General features: G+C 44.9%; 1 long non-coding RNA gene across 1 annotated transcript in view; it reads left to right on the top strand.

Moving 5' to 3' along the window:
- Positions 1-569: 569 nt before the first annotated feature.
- LOC142586819 (uncharacterized) overlaps positions 570-14,189 on the top strand; it is a 34,756-nt gene continuing 21,136 nt past the window's right edge. The window contains exon 1 of the long non-coding RNA XR_012829252.1: positions 570-705. This is a non-coding gene — a long non-coding RNA (uncharacterized LOC142586819). The remainder of the gene's footprint in view (positions 706-14,189) is intronic.

Below are 14,189 nucleotides of genomic sequence, written 5' to 3'. Positions count from 1 at the left end.
GAAAGTAGTACTGACGAAAAATCGCGCAAAAAAAGAAACGGGCAAGAAACGAACACGATACCAATGCAGTAGTGAGTACGCGTATAGAAATGACCGTAATAATCTATATCACAAGTACATTTCTGGATGGTGCAAAGCTTCCAATTCTGTTGTAAAACGGATAACTTAAGCGTGAACAGCAGGCGATGTACGAGCGTTTCTTCTAACCTTAAATCTCTAACTTTTGACACATTTTTTTTGTCAGATTTAAAGAACAATGGCAGGTTCCGGGAATGCCATTGTTATTGATACTTTCTACTTTACCGTTAAACTTCGTTTAGCCCTGTTCTGGCTTTCCATTACTTGTGAGCACGTCAAAGAACGAGGCAGTTGCCTGTTCTGCTGTGCGTGCGTATGAAATGCCAGATGCCATGAAAAATACTGCAATTGGACTGCTGTACAGCATGTGATTTTTCATCCCAAATGTAAATGGGTATCTTAAGGACGACAAGGTCAGGAGGGCAATGCACTGCTCTAGTCAGTATCATCTTTTATAGGATGGATCAGGGCAGTCTATATAAAAGGCATATTGAAGCAGCGCTTTTCCGCGGAGCGAGAAAGCAGCAATGGTTCGTTTCCTTCTCTGGTACGGTGTAATGCATTTACTTGTGTTTCCCAACATTCATGGTCAATCAGTACGAACGTACAACGTTTCCTCTAATTCAGGTAACGTTACAGTTTCACTGTAGATAGAAACACCGTCTGTGCATCCTAGAAATAGAATATTCGTTCAGCCGTCAAGCGCGCATTTCAGTGTGGTTGCGCTTTTAGGATACTTCACGCACTTTCCGGTAACTAAATTTTTTCCTGCCTCTCTGCATGGGTCTCTAACCGTTCTCCTGCCAACATGGATAACTGAGTAGTTCATTGTCTAATGCATTGGGCTGCTGCGCTGAAGAAGCGCTGTTGTGGGTTACTTCTTACACGCCGCTGGGGGAGCGCTGCGCTTCAATCTGTGATGCAAACTGTGGCGCCAACTGTGGCGCCAACTTGCTTCACTTAGTATGTTCCACTCGGTGATGTTCCGCTCTTCAAAGAACCTCTTCCACGCTTACCAGGGTCACTGTAGGTGCCACTGCGTATGTGCGGCTATTCAATGAACCTCCTTGGTGTCAACAAGAAAAACTTGGTATGTGCCGCGTTTATATGCAAAACATCGTACGAAATTTATCCGACTCTCCCTGGAGTCGAACCCGTATGTCGTATATTTAAATATACTTGACGGAATTTATATTTATGCGCCCGACGTGTCGACCTCGCGGTGGGACTGCCAGATGACGCAACGTGCGCAGAAAAAAAGACACAGAGGAGCCCACTGCATACACACCTCACACATAACGCGTTTCAGAGGTGCTAACACGGCATGCTAGGTTTCGCCAATGCTTATTGTATTACCGTCCACATTTATTGGGATAAGAGCTTTGGCGCTTTCTTTTTTTCTTCATAATGATGGAATTATTCTCCGCATTGGTTATGCAAAATTTCTTCGGTATTCTAAACTATCATTAAAGCGTCGCGCTTAATGTTAGAGCAAGTTCTTGCAAACTTGTGATTCCTTCTCTTTGCCGTTAATGAATAAGCAGTCATCAATTGCCTGTAAACTTTCTTTACGCGGCTCGGCGCCCTCTCTTTTGTGCTAGCAGCGTGAAAACAGACAGCCGATCACAGTAATTACGACCAAACGTACCTAAAGCTTTTACCTGAGCTTGAGATGAGAGTTAGCGACTTTGGTTTTTCTCACTTTCTTTTCTTGCTGACAGGGCGGAGAGCCAGTAAGAAGCGCGAAATCAGATCGAAGCGGGTGGTCGTGGCAGAATGGATATTATGTTGCCAGATGTTAACGGCAAGCATGGCAATTATGGTTACCGGCGGTAACTGCCACGGTAATTCTCGATAAACCAGGTGCATGCGCGTGGTCCTAACATGTCACGTATCGCTGCGCTGTATCATGTAGCGAGTACAAATACAACTCTCTAGTGCAGCCAGCAACCAACCAGTTACACCCAGAACTATATTCCCCTGTGCAAGGTTATCCCCGGTGCGCGCCTCGTAGCTTCGGCAGTGCTGCAAGCTACTTGTGTGATGCAGTCTAGAACGTACGCCCGTACCGCTGGCCCATGAAGGCAAGGAGAGAATGAGAAGCTCGTCATGTATGAGGGGCAAGCAGAGAACGCAGCCGTGCCTTCTCAAACGATGACGGAGTCCCTCTCCAAGACCGGATACGATGAGCATAAAAAGAAAACAATGAGACACTGCTCCTGAAGCCGAATTCTGTGGAAAACGTGACAGCGTCCGAGCAAGACCCTGGTACTGCTGAACGGTCCGTCGTTTCGGCAAAGGAACGTGAGGAAACGACTGCAATTAAGGTCGACGGAGGTGCGCCAAAGCGTCGCCATGACGAGCCAACCAGCCGCCGTCATGTGCTGTTCGAGCCGGAGTGGAGTAATAAGTCACTTTCGCGCCACGAATGGCCGTCTTCGCGAGCTTTGTTTTGAAGCCCGCATGTCGAGCCAAAGTGGTGGCTGTACACTAGGCCTGGTCCTACCCCGTCATAACGCCAACCACAAGAAAACCTTTACGATTTGCGACGCAAAATGTCCGACAGCTTACAGCAGAAAACAAGCAGAGTCAGCTATTGGTATCTGAGAAAGAATTAGATTTATTCGAAATTCAGGAAATGAAAATGGATGGTGATGACTGGATCGAAAGTATGGTACTCTCATGCAGTCCGTAAGTCACCGGGGTGTGTCCAGTTTGTGCATCAATGCTCAGGCATAACTGCACAAGAAGTTATAGTTGCCTGTTGGAACTTTCCAGTGTATGCGATTTCATTTTCTCCTCTATACAGTGCCACGCAATATGTGCTTACGCATCTAATAAAACCGAATAACGCCGCAATTTCTTGGAGGATATTAAGCATTATTGCAGTAGCGAACGGACATTAATCTTTCTGGGGGACTTTAATTGTGTGTGTGTAGAGGAAGATAAAACCAGCCCTTTGCCATTCAGAGATTCAATCACATCTGTGCTGGCCGACATAATTAATCAGTATAGTCTTGAGGATGAATATTTATGCTCTGCCCAATGATTACCGTGCACACAATTTTAAGGGACTGTCCATGCTCTCTTGGATAGGGCATATGTTTCGTTCGAAATTATTCCACTGTGTTACAATTATCGTCTTGTCCTTGCATGATATAACGACCATTTCCTGACGGTATTTGGTATGGGTTGCCACAAGAAAGCTACTAAAACTTCACGTCGGAAATGTGGACACTGAACACTAATCTTCTGGAAGATGAAACATTTACGTCGAAGCTGATTGATGAAATAAAAATTCGAGGTACTGTCAGAGGAACTGAATTCATTACGGAATGAGAACGTTTCGAGTGAAAGTTTAGGATGGCTGCCATAGAACGAGCGAATATAAGGTAAAGAACGAAAACATGAAGGAAGAGAGGTTATTATGTGCGATTTTTGGGTGCTAAGCACAGAGGAAAGTATAGCGCCTGCAGCATTTAAGAATAACATTTGCTCGGTGAAAAGGAAACTTGAATTTATTAACGAAAGCGTTATCAAGAAGCACTTGTGTGGGCTAGAGCAGAACGCTTGGCCTTTGGTGAAACACCGAGGAAACATGCCCTAGGCATGGAGAAGAAATATGTTCGTCGAAACGATATAGTGGAGATAGAATTCGACGGAAACTCCACAAAGGAAAAGTCTGAAATTGAACTACTCGTTCTTTATATAATATAAAAAGCTGTTTTCTTACACTGCAGTAAACATTGTAAGCTTCAAGATAGAATTTGTCTTATTTATGCCACAGTTGGATGATGCCACTAAAGGAACTCTAGAACTGCCTATCTCCGCAGACGAAGCGAAGGAGGCTGTAGAGAACTTGAACGTTTGCCAGTCTCCAGGATCAGATGAAATAAGTACCTATTTCTACAAGATGTACAGGCAAGATCTAGCATTCAAACTAGCCGTGGTATTAAGCATCAGATGTTTTTCGGTCCCGTTGTCATCGACGTTCAAGGGATATTGAGCATCATGACTTTGTTATCACTGGTTGGGATATCTGGTTATCACTGGTTATCACTGGCTGAGTGTGAGCATGTCCTCTCAGCTTCGCGCAAGTTCTAGTGAGCTAACTTCAAGGTGTCTTGTAGTCTGTTTCTGAGCTCGAGGATATATGCGTGTGTCGCTGTAACATCTTCCTTGAGCCGCTCTCTTGTGTAAATATCCATGATTATGGCCAAGAGTCTTCGTACTTGAAATCCGTATATCAGTTCAAATCGCGAAAATTCGAGGCTAGTTTGCGGAACCTAGCGGTGCGCAAAAAGAACAGGGGGCGAGATATCAATCCCGGGCTTTCAGTTTTTCTGGGCATAGATTCCGCAGCATCACCTAAAGTGTGCCATTGAAGTGCTCCACTATGCCTTTACACATAAGATGATAGGGTCTTGCGCTCCGATACTCCATTACGATTAAATCACTTATTGTCCGCATCAACACTGATATAAAACGCAATGCCTGGTCACAAAGAATCTCGCATGGGAAACGAATTCTTCAAGGAACATCTCAACATGAAGTTTAGCTCGGTTGCTGAGTCAATCGAACGTAAAGGGATGGCGTCCGGGAATCATGTTGCGAAGTCCACAATAGTGAGTATATAGGATGTTTCACTTTATTTCAGCCAAAATTTAAATATATGCGAATGCTACATAGCTGGGCAGAGCCAGGGTAACGTAGTTTGCGGGCGCGTAGAACTACTCAGATTATTTCTTGAATTCTGCCTAATTAGACAATAATCTGAATTGATTATATACTTCTCAATCATTATAAATACGTTAAAAGTGTAAATGAGCAAATTGGAGAGAAACATGAGAAACGCCCCACACGGCTTTGCGCTAGCATATACGTGTTACAAAAAAGTGTTTTTCCGAGCGTGAAAGCAGCTGGCGAATACACACAAAGTGCCTCGAGCGGCCATTCACGCGGCAATTGTGCGTGTATTGGCGGGTTTCTTTCAATTCAATTCAATTCAATTCTTTATTTGCAGATATAGAACATACAGAAATACCAGAACTGGTTGGACCCATAGCCACAGGCTAGCTGCGGGTCCAATGAAAAATGAATAACAACTGCTGGTACAAAGCAAATAAAATACATCACGTGCATACACATATTTGTCACATAACATTAGTTTTCACGAGCCTACACAATGAAATGCGAAACAGTGAAAAGTATCTTATATTATAAACATTTCTAAGTAAAAACAACACACTAGTTGTGTTTATTTGTGTTCATAATAATGCAAGTTTCTGCATTAATATGAACACACATTATTAATCTCGACAAAATCGAAACACTAAGATATGTTCAGCAGGTGTCAGCGAGTTACTAAAGAAAAGAAGGGACATCATGATTGTTACAGTTGGAAACCATTATTGAGGCTAAGCAAGTATTTCTTAAGTACCGATGAAAAATTATTTGCTTGTTTTATTTCTGCTGGTAGTTTATTCCAAATTTTTGACCCTGAAAACTGTAGCAAACGTTGTCCATAAATGTTTTTAGTTGGAGGAAGATTAATATTACCGCAGGTTTGATTTCTGGTCGCACGAAAAGATGAATAACATATAGAAACCTGAAAAGGGAGGTTGTGTTTAACAATGTTGAAGACACAATTCGTGTATCTTGTCATACGGCAACACATTCATTCTATTAAATAAAATCAGACTTGGTTTATCGTAACGTGAATGGGTAATTATTCTCAGGGCGCGCTTTTGAAGTTTGCGTACAGGTTCAAGATAAGCTTTGTATGTCGTACCCCATGATTCATTACAATATGTGATATGGCTATGGATGAGTGCAAAATATAAAATACGCAGTGTGTTAGTATCGAGACTATGCCGTGCTTGTGAGAGTGCATAGCATCCTGATGCGAGCTTTTCACAAACTGCGCTTATTTGTTCCTGCCAGTGCAGATTGCGGTCGAAAATCACGCCAAGATATTGAAATGAGTTGACTTCGCCTAATGGAAAATTGTTTATTTCTAAATCTAATGATCTAGCAGGAAAAGTATCGTTACGCGTTCGAAATACCACATACTTGGTTTTACTAACGTTATTCGTAAGTTTGCTCTTTGAGAACCTTTCACTTGCTTTTTTCAACTCTTCGTTTGCTTTAGTTTCCAGATCACAAGTGTTATCGGCTGTTACTACAATACAAGTGTCGTCGGCGTACATAAGGGTTTCACTTGTACCAAAAATAAGTGGGAAGTCGTTAATGTATCACTAAAATAAAAGGGGTCCAAGGACGGATCCTTGAGGGACTCCAGTGCGCGTATGCTTAGGCGATGATGCAATATTGTTCATTCTTAGTACTTGTACTCGTTCATGAAGGTAGTAAGAAGATCTAATGAGCTACCGCGGAAGCCATAATGCTGTAGTTTATGTAAGAGCATGTTGTGATCAACTGTATCGAATTCTTTTTTTAGGTCCAGGAATATGACACACACAAGTATATTATTTTGCAAAGCTTCATTATTCACTTGAGTTAACGTTAACACTGCTGACGAAGTTGAATGATTCGAACGAAAGCCATGTTGCTGTGGGCACATAACCTTGTACTTATCAATAAACTTGTGGAACCGATGCGTTAGAATTTTTTCAAATATAGTATTAATGGTACTGAGCACGGATATCGGCCTGTAATTGCAAGGATCATTTCGGCCTCCATCTTCGAAGATAGGGACAACCTAAGCTATCTTCAGCTGAGACGGATATCTAGAACAGTTAACGGAGTGGTTAAACAAGTGGCACAATACTGACCCTAACATATCTATATTCTCTTTTATCATTCGAATAGAAATACCATCTAGTCCGGAGGCTTTAGAGGCTGACACCTTATTGACTGTTGCCATCACGTCTGCAAGTTCAATGGTATACATACGTATAGGGGACTCTCCAAGATAGATATATTTTCTGATTCACTAAACTTTTCAGCCAGGGATGGACCGATACATACGAAGAATGTGTTAACATTCTCTACAACGTCATTATGAGTGGTTTCGGGAAGCACACTTAGCTCGCGTTGTTTTCCTGTGATTTCGTTTATAATTTCCCACAGCCTTTCTGTGTTACCAGCGGTCTGTGTAATTAGGTGAGCATAATAGGCTCTTTTGCGCGATATAATCATAGCGACAGATTTATTCCGCTGTACTTTGAATTGCTGTAAGTAGTATATATTATATTTATTACGGCGACATTTGTCATGCCAGTATTCTTTAACCTTAAGTGTTTGAAGTATGTGCTCTGTCATCTAAGGGCACATGGGCGTATCATGTCGACCCTTCCAGACCTTGCGATTACTCCTAGCTACGGCGATATTAAGATATGCAATTTGGTTATTTATTTCAATGTCGATATCCTCGCTCAAAATTTCACTGAAATTAATGCGAAGGATTTCTTCTCGTAATAGCTTGTAATCTATTTTCATTCCAATGCTGTTTCTTATTTCTTTGGTACTAATTGGATTATCTAAAGCGGCAAAGACAGGTAGATGATCAGAGATTAGCTCTTGGTAAACGCCCCCGGAAACCCCCGTGTCTAGATTTGTTAATGCGTGGTCAACTAAAGACGAAGAGGCCTTAGTTATACGCGTCGGCGACGTAATTAAATTACGATAGTTGTAAGATTGCAACAAATAGCTATAGTCGCAGTTATGCATGCCATATGTGTTTATGTTCATGCCGCCTACTATTATCACTGGTTCATTTCGCTGCTGTGACACAGCGCAGAAAATTGTTTCCAGCTTATCGAGAAATCCTGCGAGTTTACCGCTCGGTGGCCGATAAACTGCACCAATGATGACGTCACACTCTAGCCGAATAAAAAGGGATTCCATGTGATTGCAACTATATGTGGCCGCTGCAACTTTACTATACGATATATTATCTCTTACAAACAATGCAACTCCACCCCCGCGTGAACGTGAGTCGCGCGCGTTTGATTCTGTTCTGTAACCTGGAAGACTGATTATTTCACTTTTCCGCAGCCACGTCTCAATTGTTGCAATGACACTGAACGAATGTTCATGTAGCGACAGGAAAGCAGAAAGCAAGTCTGGGTTTTATTAATACTACGGATATTGCAATGAAAAACTGGTGTAGATTTTGCTCTACAAAGATTGTCAATCTCTTTGATTGAATAAGCCATTGTTAACGAATAGGGTGTGCATGTTATAAAATTACTTAAACTATTTCTGCTAAGTCTTCTTCACGTGTTAGATGCACTACTTTGGAGTTCTCGGATTTCCGCGTTAGTATTTTCCCCTCAGAAACCCATGCAAATTTCCATGCTTTCTCTCGTTTTTGTTGGATGGCTATTCCCAGCAAGATTTTGTTTTCGAGGCACAAGTGTTCGTTTACGTACACTGTATCGCTATTAGGAAAACCCAGCATGGCTGTATTCAGTCGCTTCTTTTTGGCTGCCTTCAACAGTTTGTCACGAACTGACCTGGATGTGAACTTCACAACTACGTTTGGAGGCGTATTGTTCTTCGATGGGACGCGGTGAGCTACGTCAATGTCACCATCAGAAAGCTGGACGCACAAGGAAGATGCGACTTTTCCGATTGCTCCGAGGACGTCTTCATTGTCAGCCTTTGGTATACCCCTTAATTCCAGGTTATTGCGCCTGTTGTACGGCTTTAACTCAATAAGCTGCTTTTTCGTTTCCTGAAGCTCTTCGTTTAGTCTTAGGTTCTCTTTCTTGCATTCCAGGCCCTGGTTTTTCACTTCAGTAAGCTCAAGTTGAAGGCTTTTTATTTCTTTGAGGAAATCTTCAAAGTTTTCGTTCATGTACTCGACTGATTGTCTGATGGAAGTTAGCTCAGCTTTCACTGAGTTATTCGTCGCATCAATCTTGTTCATCTCCTTCTATAAGTCACCCATTGCATCAACAAATTTAGAGGACATCGCTGCGAGCACCTTTGATACTTCCTTAATGCTAGCTGGCGCCTTTTCAACCAAGGCTTTAGCAATATCCGACAGAGCGTCAGTCTTGCTAGAAGCCATTTCTAGAGTTAACTAGGCACACTTGCAAACCTTAACGCAACCGGGTAAAAACTATAGATACACACTATGGTACACTGTGACAGCAGTGACAGCAAAACTTCTGAAGAAGTTTAAAGAGGCAAAAGGAAAGAATGCTAACCTGCAATGTGAAGCAGGAATCGTTTAGCAGATGCTCAGTCAATGCTGTCACTGCTGCCAAATGAAGTCTCTCCTGAGCATTGCCGTCTTTATAAGCTGTAAGTTGGTCACGAGGTCCTGGTGTCCAGCGCCGTTTTAAAAGGAACTATCCGGCTTTGCGCAGTTGCCCAGCTCAGTCGTTCGTCACGTTTATCGTAGGCCGGTTCGCCAGCGATGCTGATACGGTTTTCGGGCTTTCGTATGCGACAAATCTGCAATGTGAAGCAGGAACCGTTTAGCAGATGCACAGTCGATGCTGTCACTGCTGCCAAATTTTGCGTGCTTCGCACGGAAAAGCTTTTATGTAGCACGTATTGAGAAACCGAAAGCTGTATGGAGTTTTTCATCTTTCTCAACAACTTTCTCATCGACCGTTTTCATCTCACAATAATAATCGAGGAATTCATTAATTAATCATCAATAATTATCCAATTAGTTGGCATGCAAAAAATTATCCGAGTATCTGCAAGCGATGGCAAACAACATTAGCTTGTTGTGGTCTAGCTAAGTATTATTTGCATACGTTTAAAGTTTGGCTCAAGTTATGTGAAACACTCTGCATACCCATTCCCCTTGCTCTATGTCGGACTCAAAGCACCGATGATATCTACTACGGCCCGTTCAAACGGGGTATTATTAAGCGGCATTCCTCTAAGTGGAGCCGGGCTAGCTGTGCCCTTTGGAAAGGTTCTTTGACAGGCATCGCACGATCTGACTAATCTTTCAACCTCCTCTTGGACGGAGGACCAATAAAATTATCCAAGCAACCTGTCCACGGTTACCGAATGCCTTGATGCCCAGACAATAAGTTGTCATGTCCGATGTTAAGGACTTTTCTAGGGAATATTTGACAGGATCGCAACCAGGTAGAATCAATGAACGTTCGTGCCTTTTCCCGAAATATTTTTCAGACTTTGCTGCTTCATGCTTGAAGTGTTGTGTCTTTCTGCTGCTTTGTCGGAAACATTCGCTCCTGAATGCAGGTTACCTTTGCTTTTCGTGCGCCATCACGGCTTATAGTGTTTATAATCGTCCCGTGAAAGCATTTAGCAAGCAGGTCTTCCATGGGTAAGTGACTGTGTTCGGAAAATTTAGCTAGTGCCACTTCGTCAAGTGCAGTTTACATGCCTTACGCGCGTTGACTGGTCCGCGTCACACTTGCCTACTGCGGTGCTGTGCACGCTTGTGTTCTGAAAGCTGGTACAGGAAAGATGGGCTTACTTTCCACTACGCAGCACGGTGTACTGCACAGCCATCGGTCGTGTTCGAGTACGTCTTCAAGCCCCAAACGGCCACGCAACGCGTAGGCAGTCTTGCAATATAGCCCAAATCACGTGCGCCGAGAGAGACGCCCATCAACTCGCAAATGATAAGCGAATGGCGCGCTTGGGCGCCTAGGCACCACTGAAAGATTACCAGTCGCGTACAGCAGTTCTGAAACTTTCGTCATGTCAGCATCACTATCGCTCAACGCAAGGTGGGCGCGTCGTCTGCTTAAGCGCTATTTAAATGTTTCTAATGAGAGCGTAATACTAATACCAGCGCTGCGGCTATGCCACGTTTAATTTAATAGTATATGCTGAGCATTTACAGACAACCCAAGTGAAATTTTTTTGCAGTTGGCCTTTACCGTCACGATGATATTGTCATGCTGAGCGCCAGGTACAACTGTGTCGCTGCTAAAGCGGCGAAGCAGTTTAAAAAAATGGCAACGAAGTGTAACGTAGGTGCCAACTGTGCTTTTCTAGTATGACCATTGCGCACATTGGTAAAATTCAATGCGCAGCACTCTGTGGGGACTCGGCTGTAAAATTCAATGTCAAGGCAGAAAACCACTTTACAAAAACTGGACGAAATGCTTAGCCAGACAACCCTTTATCTAATACAGAACGAGAGGGTGCAGTTTAACCCCATTGTGTGCGCGGTCTATAGCTGCCATCTTGAGTACTGTTTTGAAAGACCCACTGCCTACGGCAATAAGCATGCGGTGAAAGAAAAATCTACGCCATGCACAGGAGGTAGGCGTTATTCGTAAACGAGAAAAGCCTCAGTATGTGCTAAAAGAAAGGTAGCAAGCAGTGTGAAACGCAATGGTATGCACCCGACATTAAGGATGGAAGGTGTATAAAGGTCATCCAAAGGGAGCGGATGCGCGACTCGTGCAAAAATTACGCATGTACGTGAATCCGTCCTTCCTCCATTGCCGAAGACGACGTTACCGCGCTGGTGATGCCGTACCGGGCAGAGTTTTTACAATTGCTAGTAGGTACAGTGGGGCGTTGCGCTTTTGGCGGCGCTCGACGTTTATGCGCAAGCGCGAGTAAGAGCGGGTGTGAGGGAGAAAATCTGGGGACCTTTGCTCCTTGAATATGTGACTCTGCCTAGGCACTACGGTGGAGAAGTTTCTTTGCGGGTGTAGCGTGCGTTTGTGCCTAGGTGTGCCGGCATGGCGGAGAGGGTCGAGTTTGTTTACGCTCCGCCGCTGATTGCCCGCGCGGTGAGGCAGTGGGCACGGACGCCCCATTTGGTGATCACTGTCTCTGAAGGGGCAAGGTTCTGACTGGTGTTGTATAAGACGCAGGTTACTTTGTTGCCGTGACGATAGATTGCATCTTCTACAAGCACTGCTCCAGGAGGGCACATATCACCGGCAAGCCGTGGCCTCAGGAGAGCACCTGAGGTTGTTTAAAGCAGGCGGCGCGGGATCTCCGGGGCACCGAAGTGGTAGCGGAGGGGATCAAAGTTGGAGGGCGGGCAGCCCGTGCGTTGAGGCCGTGGAGGATGAAGCGCGCCAGGGGGTGCTCGAAAAAAAATTGGCTGTCCGCTATCACGGACAGCCAATCTTTTACTCCTCTGGCAGGGACAGGCCTCTGCGAGCCCCAACCCATGGACCAGTCCGGCTTCTAGCTTTGATGTCCCCGTTGCCTCTTTGGTGTTCTGGAGGCGCCACTAATAATTCGAAATAGCGACACGTTGTTTTAATTAGCAAACAACACGATTGAATAAATATGATTGCGTCGAGCCGCCAACTTGCGATGCTAGGTTCATCACTACCGCACCCCGCGACTTCTGCCGGCGCGCCTGGCGACAAGCGCATACAACACGCGCTAAGAAACTCCTCCGTAGTACCTAGGCAGAGTCGTATATTCAAGGAGCAAAAGTCCCCACATTTCCTCGCTCGCACCCGCTCTTAGCCGTGCGTGCGAGTAAGAGCGGGTCATTCCCTGGCACTGGCAGCCAAGAAAATCAGATACCAGAACCCACATAACTGTTTTTGACGGATACCGGGTACCCAACTGCGTTAGGTATGGCAATGCATTGGTCAGATCTAAGCAGATCGACAGCTGCTACGTTTGCGGAAGACTCGGCCATCGTGCCGAAGTACGTCCGACACCCAACAAAGGCATATGCAGACCTTGTGAAGCCTCGAAGCCGGAGGAGCAGCATCAGTCCATGCCTAAGTGCATGTTTTGCGGCGAGAGCCATCTCACGGCACGCAAAGAATGCAGACAACGCTTTGAAATCCCATAGGTCATTCGATGTCTTCGAAGAGAACTAGCCAGAAACGAAAGGAGCCAGATGAAAAGCCCTAGCCCGGAATACCGCGGTGCCGAACGGCAGTTCCCGGAGTGGGGAACTGCCGGGGAACTGATGTAGTGGGGAACCAGCATCGAACAATCGAGGGAAGACGCCACCGCTCCAGATCGTGGTCTAGGCGTTGTCACCGTTCCAGGGGTTTATGCCGGAGCATTTCCCATGGTCGCATCATAGGACGATCTGCTTCCATGGTTTGCTTCGAGCCCAGCAGCCGAACCAGGTCCAGAACCGGAGCAAGGGGACACAAGCAGGAGCAGCAGGTCGTCAACGAGGAAGGCTGCCCCACTTGGGCAGATCGGGTCCGCGGGAGACCATTCGAGGCGATGTCAAGGTCGCTGCCAGAGCGGGGTCATAGTTTAGAAAAAAATCAAGAGATCAGAGCGTGAGAACGTGGCCTTAAGAGAGAACATTATTAGGCTAACGGCTGAGATAGCCCAGATTAAGCGCGCTATGTTCTTAATATTTACAGTAGTCCTAACGATAGAAGGCAGAGGTTTAAGACTGCTGCGCAACGCTGTAGACATGGCAGGCTCTAGCCCTACTATTGTTGCAGGGGACTTGAACGCCCCGCTTCAGGTCTGGCGTTATAAATATGACACCAATAAGATTAAGCACCTCTGACAGAATTCCATGGATCTGGACCTGACGCTGATCACTGATCCTAAATTTCCGAGCCGATTAGAGAAATCCACGTATAGGCACTCTACCCCTGGTTTCATCTTTGTCAAGAACGTGCCTGAGACTGAATGGAATAACTTCGCTCAGAACCTTGGTAATGATCATTACATCCGTAAGGCCTAGCTTCCTATCGGGGGTAAAAAAATATTCAGATCCCACGCACTGTGGGAATCGATGTAAGCGAAGCTTTCCGTGTTGAATGCTTTGATTGCCGATAATTAGCGGTGATGTTCACGGTTAAGGTCAATTTTTCAACGTTTAGTCTAACAGGAGAATGGTGAGTTGATGTTAACCGTTACCTAGCGGGCGCCAGTGCTGTTTCTCTGCGTAGTACACAGAACACGTAGGGAGAGGTGTTTGCTTGAGGCGTTGTTGTGCGCCATATTTCATAACCTCTGAGAGGATTGAGCATAGTCCCTGCCTGACATGGCACATCGCATTGTGGCAGGACTATTAAACTTGAATTGGATCATGGGGGCTGTATGTGCTAAAACCCAACTCAGATTATGAGGCAAGCGCTAGTGGTGGACTCCGGATTAATTTTGACACCGTGAAGTTTTTTAACGTGTCCCAAAATCTAAGTACACGTGCGTTTTCTATTTCGCTCGCGTCGAAATGC

Source organism: Dermacentor variabilis, chromosome 7 (genome assembly GCF_050947875.1).
Source record: "Dermacentor variabilis isolate Ectoservices chromosome 7, ASM5094787v1, whole genome shotgun sequence".
Taxonomy (NCBI): Eukaryota; Metazoa; Arthropoda; class Arachnida; order Ixodida; family Ixodidae; genus Dermacentor; species Dermacentor variabilis.
Note: the sequence above shows the minus strand (reverse complement) of the source record. Positions and strands in the feature narration are given on the sequence as shown.